Source organism: Equus quagga, chromosome 5, assembly GCF_021613505.1.
Source record: "Equus quagga isolate Etosha38 chromosome 5, UCLA_HA_Equagga_1.0, whole genome shotgun sequence".
In the NCBI taxonomy this organism is placed as follows: Eukaryota; Metazoa; Chordata; class Mammalia; order Perissodactyla; family Equidae; genus Equus; species Equus quagga.
In genome coordinates this window covers 95042125-95065684 of record NC_060271.1, presented here as the reverse complement: position 1 = coordinate 95065684, position 23560 = coordinate 95042125, and positions in this window count along the sequence as shown.

Below are 23560 nucleotides of genomic sequence, written 5' to 3'. Positions count from 1 at the left end.
CTGCATTTTATTTCTTTTTCTTGTCTGATTCCTCTGGCTAGGACTTTCTGTACTATGTTGATTAGGAGTGGTGACAGTGGGCAACCTTGTCTTGTTTTTGATCTTAACAGCAAAGTTTTTAAACTTTCACCATTGAGTATGATGGTAGCTGTGGGTTTTTCATATACGACCTTTATTATGTTGAGGTATGTTCCTTCTATATCCAACTTATTGAGTGTTTATCATGAAAAGATGTTGAATTTTATCAAATGGATTTTCTGCGTCTATTGAGATGATCATATGATTTTCATCTTTCATTCTATTAACATGGTGTATCACATTTCCTGAATTGCATGTGTTGAGTCATCCTTGCATCCCAGGGATAAATCCCAGCTGGGTGTATGATCCTTTTAAATGTGCTGTTGAATTTGGTTTGCTAACAATTTGTTGAGAATTTTTGCATCTATCGTCATAAAGGATATTGGTCTATACTTTTCTTTTCTTGTAATGTCCTTATCTGGCTTTGGAATCAGGGCACTGCTGGTCTTTGTGGAATGTTCCCTCCTCTTCAACTTTTTGGAAGACTTTGAGAAAGCTTGGTGTTAACTCTTTTTAAATGTTTGGTAGAATTCACTGTGAAATCATCTGGTCTTGGGCTTTCCTTTGCTGGGAGGATTTTGATGGCTGAGGGGGCAGGTGCTAGGGTAAGCCATGGGCCTGGGTTCACGGCAGCCTGCAGGGAGCCATTTAGGGCTGCAAGAGTAGGCCTGGTGCTAGCGTGGGCCAGCTCTGGGGTTTGCAGTGAAGTCAGTTGCTGACTTCATTCTTCTTGCACTAGGAGCAGGTCTCTCTTTGCACAGGGCTGCCCAAGCTTGTGGAGGGGTGTTGGGGGTAGTGTGAATCTATCTCTCCTACCCTCTTCAATGCATCTTACTTCTGTGCTTCACCCAGGTACTGTAATCCCTCACCTGGAATCTTTGGCTCTTGTGAACATATTTTCATATACAGAGAGTTGTTCACATTTATGATTCTGGGGAGAGGATGAGCACTAAAAATTCCTATGCCACTACATTGCTTTCTTTCCTTTTTTTAATGCTAGGTTTCTTCTTCCCATTCCTTCATTAATGTGTAAAAATCAGTCTCATATTGAATTTTAATTTAATTTTTAATTTAATTCAATTTTTCTACTGTTACTGGTAATTCTTCCTCTGGGAATTATCAGTTTTTACCTCATCCATTATCTATTAAACTTTTAAATTTTTTATACTATGCTTTAAAGATTCTTCTGTATTATTCATATCAATATGTTAGAAGAATATTTGTCTTCTGTGATATTTAAATTGACTATATATTTTTTGTGATCGAAATAGTATGGTGTTGAAACAAACAAGTAGAAAGTCCACAAAGATTATATGCACATATATATGTGTACATAAGTGTATAGATAGATGGACCTAAATGCATAGGAGAAATTAGTATATGATAAAAGTGATATTTCAACCCAAAGAGGAAAGATGGTTTATTTAATGTCACTGGTATAATGAATAATCTCTGTGAATATAAATTTTGACTCTTGCCTCATGTCCTAGGAATGAATATCAGATCAGGGAAGAAAAGGAAAGAAAAAGAAAAAAATCAATTCTCTGCTCAGACTTCTCATCTGAAAAATAAGGATATAAAAACTCTCTCACAGTGAAGCTGTGACATAATAAATGTTAAAGCTTCTGAAAGAAGAATACTATAAAATCATCTGTAAATGCAAAGCAGAAATGTTCCTGTTTTAACCAATGAGTTATTCCACCTTAGTGAGAGCCCTGCAGCTAGAGCTCGCTGTTGGGTGGTGAGGTATAGGCCACGGAATGAGGACTGCAGACGCTTCTCTCAAAAGAGGAGAATTTACAACAAATGAGAGAAAAAGTTGCTATACCTCTGTGATCATAATGCAGATTATTTGCATAAAAGGAATCTGAATGAGAAATTTCTCCAGCAGATTGTAAGATATGAGTAAAGCAGAGGAAATTTGCTTTCTTCTCATTAAATCAAACAGAAATTATTCATCTCCATGAATGCAAGTGAAAGCTTTCCAAATGGTGTGGTCATAACACGGTAATTAAATGCCTGAGTGCCAGCCAGATTCCTTCATTTTTCTAAATTATAATAATTACAATTGACCATTACTGGTAATTACAGTGATCAAAGAGTCAAATTCCAATTTTTCATTCTCTTATCTGTAATAAATGTGTAACTTCCTTCCAGTAAAATTCACCAAGTTTTCTTTTTCCCTACACAAATCCTTTCTGCTTTTTTACACCATCCCCACAGAAAACAGCTCTCTCTTCACCCTCTCTTTTGTTTTTATTCACTTCATACTAATGATTTCTTTTTTTTTAATTCCATCAGGGGCTAATCAAGGGGTATCTGGCTATATAAGCATTATATTAAGGTCAAAATTTTAAAAATTACATATGTAAATTATTGTTTCAAGAAGAGTTCTGTGTATTTTGAGTGCCTGAATCATTTCATACTCACTTATTAGCCCCGGAATTAAAATAGGAGCTAGCTAGCAAAGGTCCTAACCAATTCCTTGAGGAAAGCATACAAGCTAAAAAAAGAAATGATTAGCTAACCCTTTCAATTTACACTAATACCGTGTCTCTCAGCACATAAAAATGTATCAGTTTCCCAGCTAGCATAAAGGGCATAAATGGTGGTTTCTATTGTGGGACTTCAGAAGGATTCCCTACAAATCACATCTTTAGTGTTTCTTTCCTTTTGAATTAATTCATTCCATTCTTCGATGTCTTCCTTGAAAACGTAAACACCAGAGTAAATCAAGCTGACCCTAATCATCCATTTCATAAGTTTATCAACTTGCATCTTTTTAAGAGTGCTAACTCAGAACAAGTGTTTAGGGAATTCTGAAGACCATTTTGGCAATATGAATCAAATTTCTTTTTTCTTTCATTGAGGTAAAATTAGTTCATAACATTATATAAATTTCAGATGTACATCATATTTTGATTTCTGTGTAGACTACGTCATGTTCACCACCCAAATACTATTACTATCTGTCACCATACACATGTGCCCTTTTACTCCTTTCACCCTCCTCACCTCCCCTCTGGTAACCACTAACCTAATATCCATATGTTTGTTTGTTGTTGTTGTTTTTATCTTCCTCTTATGAGTGAAATCATACTGTATTTGACTTTCTTCACCTGACTTATTTCACTTAGTATAAAACCCTCAAGATCTATCCATGTTGCCACAAATGGCAAGACTTCATCTTTTTTATAGCTGTGTAGTATTCCATTGTGTATGTATACCACATTTTCTTTATTCATTTATCCACTGATGGACACTAAGTTTGCTTTCAAGTCTTGGCTATTGTGAATAATGCTGCAATGAACATAGGGGTGCAAATACCTTTTCCACTTAATGTTTTCATGTCTTTTGGCTAAATACCCAGAAGTGGAATAGCTGGATCATATGGTATTTCTACTTTTAATTTTTTGAGGAATCTCCATACTGTTTTCCATAGTATCTGCACCAGTTTACATTCCCACCAGCAGTATACAAGTGTTTTCTTTTCTCCACATCCTCTCTAACACTTGTTATTTCTTGTCTTGTTAATTATAGCCTTTCTGAGGGGCATGAGGTGGTATCTTATTGTAATTTTGATTTGCATTTCCCTAATAATTAGTGTTGTTGAACATCTTTTCATGTGCCTATTGGCCATCTGTATCTCTTCTTTGGAAAAATGTCTGTTCAGATCCTATGCCCACTTGTTAATTGGGTTGTTTGTTTTTTTGTTGTTGAGTTGAATGAGTTCTTTATATATTTTGGATACTAACCCCTTATCAGATATATGGTTTGCAAATATCTTCTCCCAGTTTTCAGGTTGTCTTTTCATTTTATTGATGGTTTCCCTTTGCTGTGCAGAAGCTTTTTAGTTTAATGTCCCATTTTTAGTCCCATTCTCTTATTTTTCCTTTTGTTTCCCTTGCCTAGAGAGACACAATATTTGAAAAGATACGCTAATACTGGAGATGGAGAGCATAGTGCCTCAGTTTTCTTCTAGAAGTTTTAAGGTTTCAGGTCTTACATTAAGTCTTTAATCCATGTTGAGTTAATTTTGTGTATGCTGTAAGATAATGGTCCACTTTCATTCTTTGGCATGTGGCTGTTCGGTTTTCCCAACACCATTTATTGAAGAGATTTTCCTTTCTCCATTGTATGTTCTTGGCTCCCTTATTGAAAATTAGTTGTCCACAGATGTGTGCGTTTACTTCTGGGCTGTTCCACAGATCTGTGTGTCTGTTTTTCTGCCAGTACCATGCTGTTTTGATTACTATAGCTTTGTAATGTATTTTGAAATCAGGGAGTGTGATACCTCCATCTTTGTTCTGTTTTCTCAGGATTGCTTTGGCTATCAAAATTTCAATGCATAGATATTTTGGCCCTGCAGTAATAGCTATAAAAAGGCATTGATAAATGGATATTTATCATAGTGTGATTTATTTCAATTAAAAAATCATAAACAACTTGCATGTTCATTATTGATAACTAACCACTTAAATTATGGTACGAATATGCAATGGAAAGATATTTAGATATTGTAAAATCATTATACACACAAACACACACACACAAATACACTTATTGACATGAGAAGTTATCCAAGACATAGGATTCCATTTAAGTATAATTTAACATGTGTATGTATGTGTGTGAACATAGAGGAAGGACAGAAAAAATCATCTCAGGATCTCAGGCAACTTTAATCTTTTATAACTGTCATATAATTTTGTATACTTTGCATATATTTGTAAAGGCACAGCATGGATTAGAACTACGCCATAAAGAATCCTTAGAATATTCCAAGTGGATTTTATTTAATTGCCTCTATGTATTGTTTACAAATATGTTGCATTGTGTCCCTATAAATATCCACAATATCCACAGAGGCAAAAACAAAACAAAACAAAAAACCCATTAGATTCCTGTTCCCTACCTAGAACATACTAGCCTATTTATCCAGTGATACAAGGACATATTTAACTGGAACTTCTGTTCATAATTTTGAATCATGCAAGGCTTTACCTCTTACTCAGAAACATTATTGATTTTATGAGACCCAATTCTTAGGAAAAAAAATAGAAGGGACCTGTAGCAGACCTGAAAGATTATTCTTTTTAGGTAAATAAAGGTTTCAGCGAGCCTCCAGAAGCAGACACTCCCTGGAAATTTACTGCTTACTCAAGATCCTTGCAACAAGCTGCTGATGACACGAAGTAGATCACTTCCTCTCAAACTCATCAGAAGAATATTCTCCTATATGTCACAAAATTCCTTGCATGCTCTTTTTTTGGTTTTGGTGAGGAAGATTAGCCCTGAGCTAACATCGTTACCAATCTTCCTCTTTTGTTTTTCTCTTTTTTGCTTGAGGAAGCTCGGCCCTGAGCTAACATCTGTGCCAATCTTCCTCCGCTTTGTATGTGGGATGCCTCCACAGCATGGCAGATGAGTGGAGGAGGTCCGTGCCTGGCATCCAAACCTGTGAACCCGGGCTGCCGATGCAGAGTGCATGGAACTTTAACCGCTCAGCCACGGGGCTGGCTGCCTTCCCCACTGGGGAGCAGTGGCAAAGTCTGGAGACATTTTTGGTTGTCATGACTGGGGCGAAGGTGGTGCCACTAACATCTATTACATAGAGGCCAGAAGTACTGTTAAACATCCTACAAGGCACAGAACAACCTCTCTGCCACACACACACACAACAACAGATTTGCTCATCAAAAATTCAATAATGCTGAGGTTGAGAAACCCTTCTCTTGATAGTATCTACTGCAGCTTTGGCTGAATGAGAATGAAAATAGGGGACTGAAAATAAATAGAGGTTCCCATATTCCTAGGAAATAACTGATTATTCTGCAGATATGTTAACAAGTAGCCACTAGAACTGGTTTTAAACCCGTTCATCCATCACTGAAAATCTGCTTCGGTGAACACACTTTTACAAGCCAACCAGTAACAGCCTTTTGTTTTTGAAAATCAGACAATCAGGAATGAACTCATTCCAATAAACATACTATTCAAGGCCAAACAATCAACAATTACTACACATATATAGATGTAGTCAAACCATTTACACCTCTAAAAATCTACCTATCCCCAAACTTCTTGCCTCTCAAAATCCACTATAAAATTAAGACTTCTTTCCTTGGGTAGACTTTGCCTGACCAACATAGTTCTGCCTTACTTCAGTAAGCAGTAAATTTATCTTGATTTTTATATTCCAAATAGCGACAAACTCAGAATTGTCAAAAATGTATAAGATCACCTCTCAATATCTGAAAAGGTATAAATGAATTTACTGATTTTTATAATAGGGGAGAGCCATGCTGATCAGGCACAACAGACTGCTAATTTCATGTATGATTTAGAGAAACAAGGAGTTCTTCCAATAGGAGGTTTTGGCTCTGACAAAGACAAACCAGAAACAGACAAGAAATAAAGACCACTATGACTAGTGAACAGTATGTGCTTGCAAACAATGTCTTGTGTTCCCAAACCATGCAGAGGCTAGGAAGGGACCATATGATCAACAACCTGATAATGCTACTTCTAGAATGGAAACAAAACAAAGACTTCTTCCAGAAATTGACAAAACAGGGAGGGTTCTCACGAAAGATCTATAGGACACCCAGGGCAAAGTTTGACTAATTAACTTTTCATGAATTGGTCACCACTCTAATAAACCAATATCTCTCAGAGTTGGTTTGCATTAGAATGAGACTTATTTGTCTTATGTTTCCATGTATTCCCTATGAAAGACCTTCTTATACATTCAACAGAAAGAATAAAATTCAGGAAACAGCAAAAATATCTAAAACCAGACTGTCCATATATACAGACAATAGTAAAACCAAAGCAAGTAGCAGGAAAATAAACAAGTTAATGGCAAAAAAAAAATACGTATTTGCCAAGTGGTTACTTTCAAACCAAAAGGTCTAATGACCCTATACAAAAACCTGTCTGACAATTTACCATATAAAATTATATATTTGTATAAATAACTTTATACAAAAACTAGGCTTAATTATACACAGACCTTTATGTAATGATCATATTCAAAACCCTATTTGGTTACAAATCCTAGGATAACAAAATCAATTCAGCAACAAGAGCTCAGTGAAACTAGTCAGAACTCAGATTTCTGTTGTGACTGACTCACCTGGCCTAAAATATAGAGTTTGGGCACAAGGGACCCAATGAGACACCAGTTGCTCTAAACATCCTTTGTAATCCTGCTCAGCTAAGGTCTTCAAAACAATCTCAGTAGAAACCTGTAGATTCTGGTGCAGTTTTGAAAAAGCTATGGTTGTCAAAACTTAAGAGAGAAATGATGCCTCTATCTGCTCCTACACCAGGGGAATGAAATATTTTGCTTTATTTTAAAAGTCTTGATCTTCAAACTAGAATTTCTAGGAAATGGATTTTCTCCTTTCTCGTCACTTTGCTATGGTTATTCAAAGGCCACCCACATTTCATAGCACATTTCTTGGGACGTATTTCATTGCTTAATTCATGCATTTACTCAAAAACATTTATTGAATGCTAACTATGTACCATTCATAGTTTTGGGTGCTAGATAGTTGGCACTATTTGTTCCTGGGTGGGTCACCATTTGACTGTGATTGGAACATGTACTTAGAAAGTTCTAAAATTAATTCTGAATATCATCTTTAATTTGTTGTCATTTAAGCCTCAAAAACAAATATGCAAGCTTTCCTTTTTTTATTCATATAATAGAAAATTCTGGCATTCTGATTTTTTAGGAAATCTATATGCTAGAAAAAAAAGTCATTTGATGCTTTTGGAATGTGTGCCACTAGAATGGCCCATTAGAGCAGAGAGAAAAAATAACCCCTTAATAAGGCCATTTTAGTACCTACATTTACAGATTAGTCAATAGTATGGGAAGTCTTTTCATTTCTAAAATAAAATTAGTTTCTTCCTTAATAGCTAAGACATCCACCTACTTATTTAAGCCAAAGTTTAGAGGATCATCCTTGATTTCCTCATTCACTTCCAATCCATCAGTTAGTCTGTCCTATCTGACTGCTATAGCCCCAAAACGTATTCCAAATCTGCCCCCCTGCCACTGCTACAGCTAGTTCCCTGACCCTCGTCCACGTTATTGTCATAGCCTACCGCATCCTCTTGTCTATTCTATCTTTTCCTTTTTAGAAATCACTTGCCACAGAGCAGCGAAAAAGATCACTTTAAAATTTACAATATATCATATAATATCCAAGGACCACCCAGCCGATGACTGCCCATCATGTTTAGAACAAAATCCTAATCACTTGCCAAGGCCAATCATGGCTGTTCCTAATTTGCTGGTATTATTTCCTACCTCTTTTCCCCTCATTCAATGTAATCCTATCTGATTGGCTTTCTTTCTCTTCCAGGAAAACACCAAGCACTTACTTGTCTCACAGCTTTTGTACTTATTATTCCACCTGCTGAAACTGGCTCCTCCACTCCTTGTAAAGGAGGCTCCTAGTAGATCAAATCTTACAACAAATGTCACTTATTCAGAGAGGCCCTTCCTGACTATCCATGGTCTCCTTACATTATTCACCTTCATATCCCAAGCATATACTCCTCATAACACTTACCAAAATATCACACTACCTTCTTCAATTGTTTAGTTCTTTTGCTCCCTTTTTGTCTTTCACACCTATGTGAAAGCCCTAAAAATGCTTGTGTGTCTTGTTCATTTATGTAACCTCAATATCTACAACAGTGCTTTGAAGATAGTAGGTTCTCCATAAATATTTATGATTAATTGACTCATGAAATCATGCATGTGGATGGGGGATAGGTTCAGGGAAGTCAGGAAAACGTCTTATATGTCTGAACTAGGGAGCCCCAAAGAAAGCATGGCTGGATCCGAATTTCTGACCTTTATTACAGTTCCTTCTTGGCACTCCCAAAAGTGATATTTATGTTTGGCTCACCAGAGATTATTTGACAGTCTGCTCCTCTGAAAATTATTCCAGTTTCTAAATCATTATTTTCCATTGGTGAAAGACCATGCCCCATAAGTGCACCGTCTTCAGAGTATTTGGCAAAATTCTGAACTAAACTAATAATTTCTGGTAGTAGCTTATTAAGTCAGGAAGCATTTGAAGATCAGCATGTTCTCTAAGTCCTGGAATGTAAGAGGTAGAGAACACTAGAGTCTTGAAAACTCTTAGAATTTGGTGCCTGTCAGTACTTTAGCTCCCCTGATAAGCTGGTATCCTTCCTTTTTGCATCACTGCAAAGCAGGGCTTATCTTTTTTTTTTTTTCAGTTATATCACTCACCTATATGATGTTAGCATAATGTTTTCTTCTTGTTCTATCTTCACCAAAGACTTTCATCTCCACTTTGTGTGAATGTATGTGGTATGTGGCAAGCAGCATAGTAGTAAAAGAAAGATTGAACTTATACTAGACAACCATGGGTTCAAATTCTGACTCTACTATTCACTAGCTGTGTGACCTTGGGAAAATCTTGTAGCTTCTCCAAGCCTCTTTTCTCATCAGTAATACTTAACATATCTCACAGTATTGTTCAGAGCGTGATTCTCTGTATTACACTAAGACAAAGGAATATTACAAATTTTAAATAGTTATACCAATTGCTCTTTAAGGATAAAAAACTGGCAGTTCATTAAAATCCTGATATATCTTTATAATAGTAATACAAACTATTGTGAATATTAGTTCACATGGTTGAAATAAAGAAATCTGCACAGATATGAGTAGTAAATTTTATAAAGAATGTGTTCAGTATATTGCCTGACATAGTGGAAACTACCCAAGTGTAATTTACCTCTTACTGCTTATATTACCTATCCTTACTACCTACCCAAGTCATTTTAAATGTTTTGGGAATATTGGAAGCATATATACAAATAAATTTTTAAAATAAGCAATACAACCTCTTAAATATAAAATATAAATGTAGAAAAATAATATACAAACCCTAGCACCTCTCAAGTGTCAGGTATTATAAATAAATTTATCGATATCATTAAGAAATTTCAGGGTGAAAATACACTTTTTATAATGTTCAAAAAGGACTTAGAAGAACTGCACCCTCAGGAGGCTGTTCATGAAGGAGAGATCGGCAGATTAGGCACAAGACCCACTGCGGAAGCTTCCTGTCTCCTTGGTGTTCAGCTCCTAGAGAAGGATTCATGACAGAGGGCCAGGTCTTCAGCTTTCTAGTTTGGAACAGCTTGAAACTTACAGAAAAGTTACTAAATAGTTCACGTAACATCCTTGTACTGTATTCTTTACCATTACTTTTAACACTTTTCCCACATTTATTTTTTTTCTCTATCTCCCCTCTCCCGTCATTTTTCCTTCTCCACATTTATTTTTTCCTGAACTATTTGAGAGTAAGTTGCAGATATCTTACCCATTTACTTCTGAATACTTAAGTGTAAATTTCCTAACACCAAGGACATTCTCTTACATAATCATAATATAATCATCAAAGTCAGAAAATTAGGTTTGATGTGATATAGTATCTAATCTACAGATCTTATTCCAAGTCTACCAATCGCCCCAGTAATGCCCTTTATAAGCGAAAGACATCCTGGATCATTCAGTTGCCCTATCTCTTTAGTCTTCTTTAACCCATAAAGTTTCTCCCCCTCTCTTGGTCTTTCGTGTTATTGATAGTCTCGAAGGGTAAAGGTCAGTTATTTTTGGAAGAATGTCCCTCAGTTTGGACTGGTCTGATGGTCCCTCATAATTGGATAAAATGATGACCTGTGTATTCTACTTGAGGGCCACTGTCTTCCCTGAGTCTTCTGTCTCTATTCGAGATCATACGCTTCTCTTCTTTCTCTGCACTCCTTTTGCACTTAGAGTGAATGCCATAACATTAGACACAAATCTTCTCTAATTGACATAAATTTACCTGAAAAGAGGGTTTGTCTTCTGTCCTTGACATCACATAGCCTTCTGTTTACATAAGAAAAAGGCAATCAATTAGAATTTATGTTAGGAAAAAGTATATATGAAATCTGTGTTTCAGAAGCTTTATTTACCCAGTGAAAACTGAGTGACAGTCTCCATTTTATCATTTAACTGGATCCTCTGATGCCTCCATTCATTTCTAAGCTCATCAATGAAAGGAGGTAGACAGACTATTTAAATTCATCTTATCCTGATCATGATTTGCTTAGGAGATTCCCAGGAGACAATGACCCTGGAGTTGTACCTGAACTTATGACAGAAATGAGGAGAAAATGAGTTAAATTGGATATCCATAAAGGTAGGAGAAGAAATTAGTAATTTACTGTTTTCTTTCACAGTTTTTTCCAACTAAAGCAAAACATTTATTGTTAAGGTCTAGCCTAGTATGTGCGTGTGTGTCTTTCACCTTGCTAGAATATACAGCCTAGATCACCGTTCAGCACCCCAAAGTGGCCTGTGACCTGGAAACTGATTTCTGTTGCTCTAGGGGATGAGACTTCAGATTTGGATGCTATTTCTCTCACCTCCATTTTCTGAGCTCCCTAGGGCTTCTGAAATGTGACCATGTAGAAACCTGATTTCCAGGATGCCCTTCCATTAGGGAGCAATTAGGACTGGCTGTTCTCTATTCACAGCAGTTTGAGGCCCACTGGAGTCCATGCAGATTAAGAGTTTGGAGATTTGGTGACTTGAATGTGGCCAACACTTTGCAATAAGAGTTGAAAACAAGGCTATTATAAGGATCCCCCTGTGTTCTAAAAGCTTATCGAATAGAGAAAATATGTAGAACCTGCAACATCTTTAAAAACAAAACAGTTGCATTTTTTAAAAATATATGAAGAAACTGGAAAACAGCAGAATCCCAGCTGAGGCAATCATTGCATTTTATGGATACTCAGCCTAAAGCATTTAAATTTAACAATTAAAAAGACACTGGGGAAGAAGGTAATGTTCCATTTTGGTACTTTAAACCTGTTGTTTATGTTTCACTGAATGAGTTCTCAAAATTTTCAGCTGTTCCTGCTTAAAACCAGAGGTGCAAATATTTGAGATCTGGAACAAGATTATGAATCAAGAAAAACACTCAAATTACTTTAAAGAAATAGAATTCTAAAAGTTTCAGTGGACTGCAATGAAAAAAAGTCATTTTAAGCAGTGATTCATACCAAGAAACACACAACAATTTCTGAGAAAACACAGTGCCACCAAACTGGAAACTCAGATGCTATTCTTTAAAAGAATAATTTAAAATAAAAACAGAATAATGCCTACTTCTGTATCTTTTGAATACATTCTCTTCATTAGTTCCACCAAATGCCAGAAACATCTGATATTATAAATATCTTCTTATAGTTGAACCTAGGCAGAATTTTTTTTTTTTTTTGAGGAAGATTAGCCCTGACCTAACATCTGCTGCCAATACTCCTCTTTTTGCTGAAGAAGACCGGCCCTGAGCTAACACTTGTGCCCATCTTCCTCTATTTTATATGTTAAACACCTGCCATAGCACGGCTTGACAAAGAGTATGTAGGTCCACACCCGGGATCTGAACCGGCAAACTCCAGGCCACCAAGAGGAACATGCAAACTTAAATGCTACACCACTGAGCTCGCCCCCGAATATTTTTTAATTATGTTAAATCTATGCATGAACCAAAATGAAAAGCTAGGCATCCAATCTCTTCAGTAAGAAGTCATTATATCCAGTATGTCATTAATGTCATCAAGTATCTGTTAGGCACATGACCTCACAGTAGACAATATAAAAATAAGTTAAACTGACATGATACCTATTATTGGAAGGCTATAAAAGAAAAAAAACAAGCATATCAAAATCTACTTTCTATTTATATTCAGTCCTGGTCTGTTTCCACCTTCTCTGTCTACCATATGTGGCTATCAAACTAAATGAAAGCAAATATTGAAAAAAAGTAATAAAATCTTTATGGCAGAGATAATATTAGCTCAACATGTTAACTTTGGCTTTACATACTAATACTGGATAAATACAGAAAAGGTATTAGCTTAAACATTTTCATTACTTTGGCCAGTGAGGAGTGAATTACAAAAACCATTCATGTAAATCATATTTAAGGAACTCTCACCTGCTATGCACTATAACTGAGGCCGGGGATATGGCGCTGAACCACTCAACGTCCTCGCTTATCATTTCTCTCAAATAGAGTAGTAACAAATAAAAGAAAAACAAACCAAGATAATAGGGGAGGAATTAGTAGTGGGAAGGAATAAGAAGTGTTTGAGTGGTCAGGGAAAACATTCTTGAGGAGATGACGTTTAAGCTAAAACCTGATTGACAAGAGGCTCCAGCCTTGAAATGATCTGAGAGAAGAGCATTCTTTGTGAAGAGAACTTCAGGCGCAATGGCTTGGCTGTTTGGAGCAAAAGAAAGAACAGTGCTCTGGTTCAATGCAGTGAACACAAGCCCCCAAATTCACTGGTGCATGCCTCTGCCAATTCAATCAAGACAGTCCAATCAGTTGTGTGTAGACACAGCTCACTGTGGGGTTTCCTCCCATGTAGGTAGGAAACTTGGTCTAGAAAAGGCTTACTTGATAACCATGGTCCTTTTTGGTAAAACTCTGCTGAGGTTCTCTTTAGAGGGTTGATGGGCTGTCTTTGAATCTTAACTCTTAAAATAGTGTCTTTGTAAAAAGTCTGCAGAGATGAATATCAACACTTGGCATGCCATCTGCATAGAGCTAATTATATACACTTTGTTATTTGTCACTATAAGATATTTCAGAATGAAATGTGCGAACCATCTGCCAACAACTTTATTCACATTTCTTGGATCATCAACAAGAAACCTTATACTTCTTTTTCCCCCAGGGAACACAAATTGTAATATGCACAAGGTGGGTAGATGGAAAAAAATTCTAAAAATGGCTTTCGCATGTACCAGAAAACAGGAGATATTTTCAGTAGAATGTCCTAGAATCATTTGTATCCATTACTCTGCCATGTGTCCTTAACAGAGTGTTATACAAACCAAACCTAACCCCCCAAGTGTCAGACAGGCACCAGTACTATTGGCATTATTTACATGATTGTGGGGTAAGGAAGAACAAAGAACGTATGAGCTTAAAATAAATTGCAGTTTGCCATTTGATTATGTAAATATGTGGTTTCATGATCCCCAAATTCTCCAAATCACATTTTGTGTACAAAGGCAAAATTAGCTTTTGTGTTCTGAAAAGCAGGTGCACAATTATTCCTGCAAAGAGAAAAAGAGTCATTTGCAGTGATTTTGGGGGGTAGATGATTGAGCAATTACAGACGTACATGCTAAATTTGTTTCACCCTCTGACGATCTTCTGTTTGTAAAATGGATAGCCCTTTCTCTCTCTTTGATAAGAGAAAGAAGCTGCAGAAACAAAGATAAGGACGTTGGACAGTTTATGCAGTTGCCAGTGGACATCACCCTGGCACCACTGCTCAAGCGTTTCCCACTGAATACTTGTCACGGCCCAGCATTTAATAAAACACCCAGGCAAAATTTAATACCTTCCTTACAGACAATGAGTTGTCTGAATACCTCCACAGAAAGCCAATGATTCAATATTGCTTGCAACGTATATAATTTTAAATTCTACTTTCTAATAGTCCGCTTGGAAAGAAATTGAGAGGTGAAGGTAGAAGATTAAAACAGCCTATACTTTGATTTGGAAATTCAACTGACTTCCTTGTTACCTCAAAGACAAAAGGACCATGTGCTCAAGATAACATTAGAACTTGGATGATTCTAGAAGGCAGAAAAGTGACAGGAATACTGTTCTTCACTATTTGAGCTACTTTCACTACTTGAGCTCTGAAAAGTATCCAGGATTGGAACTATAATTAATACTATACACAGTCAAATTTATCTTTCTAAAATTAAAATTTTAGGAATAAAGTTGGACTAAGTGTACACATCTAAAACTTTTATACATACACACATATGTGTGTGTATGAGTATGTGTACACACACACATACACAACACACACACTGGTCTTTAATTACATTTTTTATGTCTATATTTTAAGGCTCATGTGAAGAATCTCTGTAGAAAACTATTTTACAAAATTCAAAATCATTGAAATGTCAATTACTTTCGAAAATTACCCCATTGAAACCACTTGGGAGATATTCAAGTGTAGATAATTTTACTCATATAATTTGATAGGGCTCCTGGCAAACCATTAGAATAGAAATGCTTGGTATAAATGAATAACAGCCAAGTATATCACAATATCCTTGGATAATAAGATGGAAAAATATATCTGGACACTAATTAATTCTAGATTACATTAAAATAGGGAAAATGAACTGATCTAAAGTGTAGAGACATGTGAATCAATATCACTTGGAGAAAAGGCTCAATGTATATACAATTGTATCCCATCCTTGACCATTCTGTTCATCAAGTCCAAGAATGCTTTGGATGAGGAAAGGGTGGCATGCTTATTATTTGCTTATCAAAAGAAACTGAGAAAAATAGCCAACACGTAGGGTGAGTTGGAGTTAAAAATGACAGCATAAAAGAATGGGCAAAAATTATCAAAAAAGAAAATGAATACAAAAAAATGTAGTCTGGATTTTATAAAAAGCGTATTTTATCAAAACTCTGCGAGCACAAGCACAGGATAAGCTGCCATCTTTGTTCTGCCATTCAGTCATTGTATACATAGGAATGAGTTGCTTAACTTCTTTGTGTTTCTATTTCTTCAGCTATAAAAGGGATATAATAAAAAGAGTACTGATCTTTTATGAATGTTGTAGATTAAAAGAGTTTACAGGATTATCAGGCACAGAGTCAGATCTCAATGAATGCTAGTTAAAGTACTATTGTGTTTGTAAAAAAAAAGAAAAAAAAAGAGTTGTTCTGACTAAAAGCTCAATGTGAATCAGCAGTGTTATGAGACTGCCAAAATGTATTGACCTGGGGCTTCATTAAAAGAAGTAAATATCAAGGCAGAAGTCTATGGGAATGCAGGCATATGCCGACCCAGCTCCTGCCTATGCTCTTCCTTTCTGACACATCTGCCTCTGCCGTCTCTGTCTCTTTCCTTTTCTCTATGTGCATCTCTCTTTATATCTTTCGGTCCCTGCTGGCTCTCTATCTCTCTTTCTATGACCCTTCTTTTCTGTCACTTGGCAGGAAACCTCAACATTCTCGGATACATCTAGAAGAGAGCAAAGACTAGCTGGTGAAGCCTGGAAATGGAGAGCTAGAAGAACAGATCTGTGGATGGAGCCTGCTGCTCAGGGAGAAGAAGACAGACTGAGTGCAAGGCAAGCTGTTTTCAAGACCACCAGAGTCACTGAGTTAAACCAGGTCTGTGCAGCTTAGCAGGGAACAAGAAGAACGAATGGAGAAGTTACACAGAAGAAGATATTTGGATTAAAAATAGAAATAACTTTTAACCTAGAACAGTCTGGAATTAAGAATAGTCTCCTTAAAAAGGGAACCCTTCTGCACTGTTGGTGGGAATTATAAATTGGTACAGCCACTATGGAAAACAGTACAGAGGTTCCTCTAGAAATTAAAAATAGAACTACTATATGATCTGGCAGTCCCACTTCTGGGTAGACATCTGAAGGAAATGAAATCACTATCTCAAAGAGATGTCTGCACCCCATGTTCACTGCAGCATTATGCACAACAGGTAAGACATGGATACAAGCTAGGTATCTGTTGATGGAGGAATGGATAAAGAAAATGTGATACATAAATATACAATGGGATATCATTCAGCCATATAAAAAGAAATCCTGCCTTTTGCGACAACATGGATGGACCTTGAGTCATTATGCTAAGTGAAGTGAGTCAGACAGAGAAAAACAAATACTGCGTGGTATCGCTAATATATCGAATCTAAAAAAAGCCAAACTCATAGAAAGAGTAGAAAGGTGGTTGCCAGGGACTGGGGGTTGGAGGAAAGTGAGGAATGTTGGTCAAAGGGTACAAACTTCCAACTATAAGATGAATAAGTTCTGGGGTTCTAATGCACAGCATGGTGACTATAGTTAAAAATTCTGTCTTATATACTTGAAAGTTGTTAAGGGAGTAGATCTTAAATGTTCTCACCACACACACAAAAGATAATTATGTGAGGTGAGGAATGTGTTAATTAACCTTATTGTGGCAATCATTCTGCCATATATATGTGTATCAAATCATTGCATTGTACACTTTAAACTTAGACAATGTAATATGCCAGTTATATCTCAATATAGCTGGGGTGGGGGTGGGAAATAGTATCTCCTTGTGAAGCAGTAAATTTCTTCTAATCCAAAAGTTCAGAAAGGGGCTGAAGAGCCTGCAATTACATGACAGCTGGAACTAGATATCCTGGAAAAGTCTTGTCAGCTCAATCATTCTTACAGATGACTTTGTATTTGCTGTGATTTGAGGTACAACAGAGACCCTTCAATAAAACAAACAAGTAACAACAAACATCATTTTGACCCAAAAATGGAACAAGATTTGGATTTCTCCATTGGATCAAGATATTGAAGACTCTTGTCAAAGTGGAAAATACTGAGAGTGATTTTTTTTTTCTGCTTTTTTTTCCTCCCCAGATCCCCCCAGTACACAGTTGTATATTCTAGCTGTGGGTCCCTCTAGTTGTGGCATGTGGGACGCCGCCTCAGCATGGCCTAATGAGCAGTGCCATGTCCGCGCTGAGGATCTGAACCCTGGGCCACCGAAGGGGAGCACGAAAACTTAGCCACTCAGCCATGGGGCTGGCCCCTGGGAGTGATTTTAATCATTTTATTGTGAACGTATTTCCCAACCGGCAAAGGAACCTGTATACGAGCTAAAATGGGATTCATTTTTGTACATAAAATAGGCAACTGATGAGAAGATAAGAACAATAAAAACCACTGGGTTAGGTGCTTCCTTTCATTTTCACGTCCTTCTTTTCAGGAGGGCCTTAGTTATTTATGTGATAATTGAAAGACATACTAAAATATTGCTATTTTCAATATACTCAATGCTATTGCTTTGCTAAGTATGTCGAAAAGAAAGAAAAACAAAACACTTGGATCTTTACTATTATCTGTAACCTCAGGGCAATTGCAATGTTATTTAAGGATAAAACATAAATATAAAAATAAAGGAGGTATATACACTCAGCATCCCAAATATAACTACTTCTGAAACAGATTTCAAAAGAAAGACTCTTGATATATTTGCATATAGATACAATCACCTTGAAATTTTACTACCTACTTGCTAATGAGGATATAAAGATTACTCATTTTATATGATGCCTTAGGAAACAGGATTTTGTTTTTACAACATAATTTTCATCGTGGAATCTTCTAGTTGGCTTAAAACAATTTTTTCTCACTTGCCATTTAGAAAACTGAGACGGCAAACATTCCAGGAGAGAAAGATGTTTGAGAGCAGTGACACAGCTCTTGGAAGCTCTTATATCCTCTGCCTGCTCCTCTAGAATGCCAAGCTACTCCAGAAAGAGTTTTTCAGGGGGAATTTTGAGAAGCCAACTTTAAGGTTGTGTTTGTGGGGAAGGGAACACACCAAGCACGGGCAAGGGTTTTGCAGTAATGCAGATGAAACCTCAGAGATGGATTTTGAAGATGCAGTGAACAGGTGAGAGAGCGAAAGACAGAGACACAGAAACAGAGAGAAGCAGAGAGAAAAAATCCAGAGATGGCTTAAATAGACAAGAAAGAGAAGTCAAACACGTTCCCCGGTAACGCTGTTGCATTTTATTGTGCCCAGTGTAAAGGTTATAAGGAATATCCTGAGTAGTTCTCAGGAGGGAGATATTTTTACTCTGTTCCTGCAGCCCATGGTTTCATTTTGTTCAGAACAAACAACTGAACTTTTCAAAGATAATTAATGAAGAAACCTTTAAGATCTTAGAACTTCATGTTATTGCCACAAGCCTGATCCTGCCTCCTCCACTCGGGTGATACTGGAATATATTTTTTATTTCTTTGATCCCAAAGGTCACTTCTGCAAATTCAAACATCAAAAGAAAGGAGAAACTGGTGGATTCTTTTTCTCACTGTAGCAATTATTTTACAATCTTCATTTACCTTTTTTCCTCCCACAATAAGAATGAACAGTACACCCTTGCTAAATCTTCTGCCACGCCAGAGGTTCAGTCTTGCTATGTGGTAAGCTGTTGGGTTATAAGAGTAAGCGGTCAAAACGTACCGAAGTCAAGAGACCCGGATACAGTCCTTCTCACCACCAAAACCATGTGATTTGGGGCAAGTTATTCCCCTCTTTGGGTTTCTGTTCTGTCCATTGAAAAATAAAAATCTTTAATTCAGTGCTTGCTAATGTCGCTTGTACTTATAAAATTGTATTATCTTGTAAGTAACCATGTAACATACTAATGAAAAAAATGATTTTGGAAAAATAGTCATCTTACTCAGTTGTTATTCACTTAGCACTTTATATATGCATGTATTTAACATATTTAATGTATATTTATACACCACATATATTGTAATCTTAAATAACATTCTCCTGATGGTTTTTTTTAATGCACTTAATTCTACTTTGCTTTACAGGAACCGTTATAGCTTAACTGCTCTACTGAAGTGGAGGGTATTACAATCTATTGAAAAAGTCTCATACGTACACACTCAAATGTATTATTTATTGTCATCAAAATAATTTATTTGTCACACAAATGGCAGGAGAGAAATGATGTCATCCTAATCAGACAATAATGAAACGTAGTATGCTATAGCATCAAGAAAAATAGATCTCAAAAATTACAAAAAGTTCTTAGTAAGTAAAAGATATAGCATAAATATTGGCTATTTTTAAGAAGGAAGAATGAGCTTTGGGTTATTCATGAAGGTGTAGGAAAAAGCAAATGACCCCTTCAAATAAGTATAGTTCTCCGAGCCACAAATGATCATATCGTGGGAAGTGTAAGAGGATCTCATGGCAATAACCTCTGGGAAAATTCCAGCAAAATTCTGATATCAAAATTTTGAACATGATGTCCTAGTGTTCAAATTAGGAAAACGACAAGATAACTCACTGACTTGATATCCAAGAAAAATTTGGAGAAATTACTAAACATGAAAGTCTATTTACCCTTAGAAAAGACTATGGTGATCTGTATGAGGCACTGGAGTGATGCCTCATGCTAAATTAAATTTGCTTCCTTTTCTGAAATGTCTGTTAATATTTTCAAGCCAGATTTATGTTACACATAATTTATTACAATATCACCTTGGTTCTTCTGAGTTTAATATTTTCATCAATGACCTGAATGAACACATTATTTGTGTACAAACATGATAACTAGTATAATAGAAAAACAAAAGGTGGACATAATATCAAAAAAATCCAAACACATAAAATTGGACAGTCATAAATGTAAGCTTTATGTTGGGTTCCAGAACAATTGGATATACATGGAGTCAGAGGGCCATGCCTTGAAAGTAATTCTTGTGAAAATTACAGTGAGGAGCAACTTGAGTTAGAGGTTGCTCTATATCTGCTTATAGAAATATGTGTTCAGATGAAAATTACCTAAAGAATCAGAGGCAGAGAATGAGGTCTTCCTTAAACAAGCTCCGTTCTTAAATGAAATACAATAACACCACATTCTCACAATAAAACCAACAGCTAGGACATATCAAGTGTTCAGAGAGTGCCACGTAATGTGTTAAACAGTTTATATGCATAATCTCATTTAATTTTCACATTAATTTCATGAGATAGGAACTGTCCATCCCTATTTAACAACCTAGAAAACTGAGGCTTAGAAAGGTTAATTAATATGCCCAATGTCACACAGCTGGCAAGAGAGAAAGGTTAATTAATATGCTAGCAAGAGAGTAAATCATGACTTAAAGCCACTCCTGATACTCCAATGCCCATGTTCTTATCACTACAATATATAACCTTCCTAGTGTGGCGTTAGAAACTCTGAGCTAAGTTTTTAGATGAATTGTGTACAACGGCTGATGTTTGTGCATAAACATCTCTTTTAGTGTTGATGATATGGCCTCAATATCATCACCTAGAAATGATTTAAAGAAACACTGTCCACTGGTATCATAAAGAACTCATTAGCAATTGAATTCAAATAAAAATATTTCTTGGCTTATTCATTTAAAATTTAGTTAATAAAACAATACTACCTCTGGATCTGATAAATTATATTCTAGAACACGATAAATATTGTACAAAGAAAATAGTTCATTAGAGCATGGTTGGAATTTAAAAAAAAAAAACTGCCAAGATTAGGTAACCGTACAAGGCAAACACAAACACATATCATTCCAATATTCAAAATTGGGTGCATTTCATGTAATGGAGGACTAAGTAATAAAGACCAACCCTCCTGTTGAGGACAAATAGGAAAACTGGAAAAATATCATGGAAATAGCTAGTAAAATCCTCTTAGAGTAAGAAAACTTCATTCTAGGCCTCCAATTATTTCCACAAACAATTTTTCAAACAAAATATCCAGAAAACATGAAAATAAAACAACATAAAGAAAAATCAGCAGAAACTAAAATTAATATCAGATTTAAAGGAGGATTGAATATGTTGTAACTCACGTTTTTAAATACCTGCTTATTCTATTCAAGAATCAAAAGAAAAATGAAAATTTTAACAGGAAACTGGAAACTATGAAAGTCACTTTGAAAATTAAAAAAGAAACAAAAAATTCTAGAGTTTAAAAATACAATAGCTAAAATTTTGAACACAGATGCATTTAACGTAAATTAGGCAAAGCTGAAGAGAGAATTAGAGAACTAGAAGTTAAGTGAGACAAATATCATTGAGAATTAAGCACAGCAGGAAGTCAAAAATAAGAATAGATAAGAGACATAGTGAATACAGTGAGAAGTTCTAACATATGTACCTATAACCCCAGGAGAGGAGCACATGCAGCAAAAGCAATATTTGAAGATATAATAATCAAGAGTTTTCCAAAGCTGATGAAAGACATTAATTTATTAATTCAGATGTCCACTTAACCTCAAATCACACAATTAAAGAAACCTGCACACAGATACCTCATGGTACAATTGCAGAATACAAAAAAAAGCAGCCAAAAAAAGTGATAGAGTCAAATTTTCTTTAAAGCTTACTTTGTAGCAGAAACAATGGAACCAAGAGAAAATGGATTAACATTTTCACTGTGAAGAAAGAAAATAACTAAAAATAGTAAAATTCTATACTCAGTGAAAATAAGAATGCAAGGGAAATAAAGAAATTTTTATATAATTGAAAACAGACTCTCACTAAGAAGAAAAATATATATATGCATATATATTAACATATATTCACATGTATAGACATACATATAGATGGATGATATATATGGATGGGAAACAGATTGATTTAATGTGTTCTAAGGGCTTTGCATTTTCTAGGAGAAGGATAAAAGTATTAATTAATATTGGACATGATAAGTTAAATGTATATTTAATGACTTCTAGAATAAATCATTAAAAAAAGCACAATAATGTATAAATTCCAAATAAATAGCGAACAAAATGGAATAATATAAACTAATCTACCCTTGCACAAAAAACAAGAAAGAAACAAAAAGAGAACAAAAAAAAGATGTAGGAAAGAGGTAACACAAAAAACTGATTGCAAAGAGATTAGTCATTTCATTGAATGTAATTGAACTAGAAACTTCAATTAAAAAGGTAAAATTATAAGATCATAATAAAAAAAGAACTCATGCTTGTCTCTTACAAGAGATGCATAAAAATAGAAAGACACAGAAAGATTAGTTGAAAGTAAAAGGATGAAAATTTAAAATGTACTATGTAGAAAATAAATATTAAAACTGGAATGGCTATATTAATCCAAACTAAGTAAATATAAGAGCAACAGGTATTAAAAGGAATGAAGTGAGATGCATCTTAATAAAAAAATGTTCAATTCACCAGTAGAATAAATTAATTCTAAATTTGTATGCAACTAATATAATGGTTTCAAAATATACAAAACAAAAGTGATATAACTACAAGGAGAAATCAACCAATCCACAATAACTGTAGGAATTTTTCTCAGTAACGTTAAAAAAATAGGAAAAAATAGTAAGGGTATAGAAGATTTGAACAGAGCGATTAACAAATTTGACCTGATTTGAATGTTGCACCTCACAACCACGGAACGCAAATTCTTTCCAAGGATACCTGAAACATTTACAAAAACTCACCAAAGTGAATCTCAATATATTTCTAATTATTAAAATTATACAGAAAATGTCTGATCACAAAGGAATCATTACCATACAAAGATGGGATTCTGTTACCTGATGTGCATAGAAAGCCAATTAGTATGGCATTGGCTTTAGAGAAAAGGAAAAAGCTTATTGTGAGGTTGACTTGCAAGGAGACAGGAGGCAAAAGCTCTCAAATATGTCTCCCCAGTTCAGAGTTTGGGGTAAAATTTAAGAGGTTAGGCAGAGTAGGCTGGTATGTGGAAACGCTGGCAGGGCAGGTTTTAATTGGAGGGCTTTAAACATGTGTGGTGAGGTGAAAAAGGGGCTTTAACAT